This window comes from Tupaia chinensis, unplaced genomic scaffold (assembly GCF_000334495.1).
Source record: "Tupaia chinensis unplaced genomic scaffold, TupChi_1.0 Scaffold140564_1, whole genome shotgun sequence".
NCBI classification, from domain to species: domain Eukaryota; kingdom Metazoa; phylum Chordata; class Mammalia; order Scandentia; family Tupaiidae; genus Tupaia; species Tupaia belangeri.
Genome location: NW_006200439.1, coordinates 7,486 through 9,495, shown reverse-complemented (window position 1 = coordinate 9,495; position 2,010 = coordinate 7,486). Strand labels below are relative to the sequence as shown.

At 37.7% G+C, this 2,010-nt stretch overlaps 1 pseudogene; it reads left to right on the top strand.

The window, feature by feature from the left end:
* The window catches only part of LOC106736460 (zinc finger protein 25-like), a 62,914-nt pseudogene extending 61,251 nt beyond the window's left edge, over positions 1-1,663 (top strand).
* The last annotated feature ends 347 nt before the right edge of the window (positions 1,664-2,010 follow it).

Here is a 2,010-nt window from a genome sequence, read left to right as displayed (position 1 = left end):
CTCACACAGGAGAGAAGCCCTATGAATGTGAACAATGTAATAAAATGTTCTCCCGGAAGTCACAGCTTACTGTGCATAGTAGAACTCACACAGGAGAGAAGCCCTATGAATGTGAACAATGTAGGAAAATGTTCTCCTACAAGTCACAGCTCACTGTGCATAGTAGAACACACACAGGAGAAAAACCCTTTGAATGTGAACGATGTGGGAAAACATTCTCCAGCAAGGGGTACCTCACTGTACATAAGATAACTCACACAGGAGAGAAACCCTATGAATGTGAACAATGTAGGAAAATGTTCTCCCGGAAGTCAGATCTCACTAAGCATTGGAGAACTCATACAGGAGAGAAGCCCTATGAATGTGAACAATGTAGGAAAGTGTTCTCCCACAAGTCAGATCTCACTAAGCATTGGAGAACGCACACAGGAGAAAAACCCTATGAATGTGCACAGTGTAATAAAATGTTCTCCCAGAAGTCTTATCTCACTGAGCATCAGAAAACTCACACAGGAGTGAAGGCCTATGAATGTGAACATTGTAGGAAAATGTTCACCGGGAAGTCAACTCTCACGAAGCATCAGAGAACTCACACAGGAGAGAAGCCCTATGAATGTGAATGTTGTAGGAAAATGTTCGCCTGGAAGTCTGCACTCACTGTACATCAGAGAACTCAACACAGGAGAGAAACCATATGACTATAAAAACTGAAATACAACTTTTTTCCAAAAGTCACATCTTACTGTACACCCAGGTACTCACACTGGAAAGAAACAATGCAGGTAACATTTTACTACTGGAAGGCAGGGCTCATTGTACATCGGAGGACTCTCATAGAAGTGAAACTTTATCGATGTGAAGAACATAGGATTTTTAATCTTAAAAACTATATTTAGTAAGCATCTGAAAAGTCACACTGGAGAGAAACTTCATGAATGTAGGGAGGGTGTATAGAAAGTCTTTCATTTATAAGTCAGCCCTCAATGTACATCAAAGAATTCTGAAAAGAAAAAAAGCCTGTGAATGTCAATGTACCAATAGAAAATTTTCCATCTAATATAAGTCAGTCCTTACTGTATATCAGAAAACACAGAAGTAAGTTCTATAAATGGGAATGGTATCGAAAAATGTGTTCAGAGTAATCATTCCATGTTTTACATTAGTGCACTCACAAGGAATAAAAACCCTGTATGTGTGGGAACTGTAATAAAACCTTGAAGAAGCCCCAACTTACTGTGGATCAGAGAACTCTCAGATCAGAAATTGAATAAATGTGAAAAATGAAGAAATCTTTTTATTATAATTAAAAGATTACCATACATCAGTAAATTCAAATGGGTCAAAAATCCTCAGTAGTGTAAGCTGTGCTATCAATCCTTGAAATATTCAGAAATATGAGTTGATCTCTGAAGGTAAAAACATTGAACTATTTTTCAAATTCAGCTTTGCTTCAGCAAGTCATAGTAGTTAAAATTAACGGTGTCAGAAAATTTGGGGATGTTATCTGTCTACAAAAAAAATATGTTTCAGAACACTGATGAATAAGATCTAAGAGTTTCCCAACTATACAGAAGTAACATGCGTATTTCGGCAAGTACTTTTATTTAAGAGTGATTTTTGCTATAGGCCATATGTGCTCTCTGAAAAGACAGAGAGACAGAGTGATAGAAAGCACGAAACCACCCCTTGAGGGGATGGCCATGGCACAGTCCCTTCTCCTTTGTCCTCTTGGGATCTTGGGCACACATGTACACACACTGGCTTAAGTTTAAAGTCTGTGACTCTGGGACTTGAACTGAATTCAAATATATGGGAGGCCAGTGGCGTAACTATTCTGGCCCTAGCAAAAGTTTATTTCTATGTTCTATGTTTGATGTTTAAAGATGCAACAGAATATAAACACTGATTTTGGCAAAAATAAATATAGAAATTTTTTCTAGTTTCCACTTTCATGGCAGGCAAGAGAACAGAAAAAGTGTTTAAAAGCATAGTGGAAACTGAAAGATTATA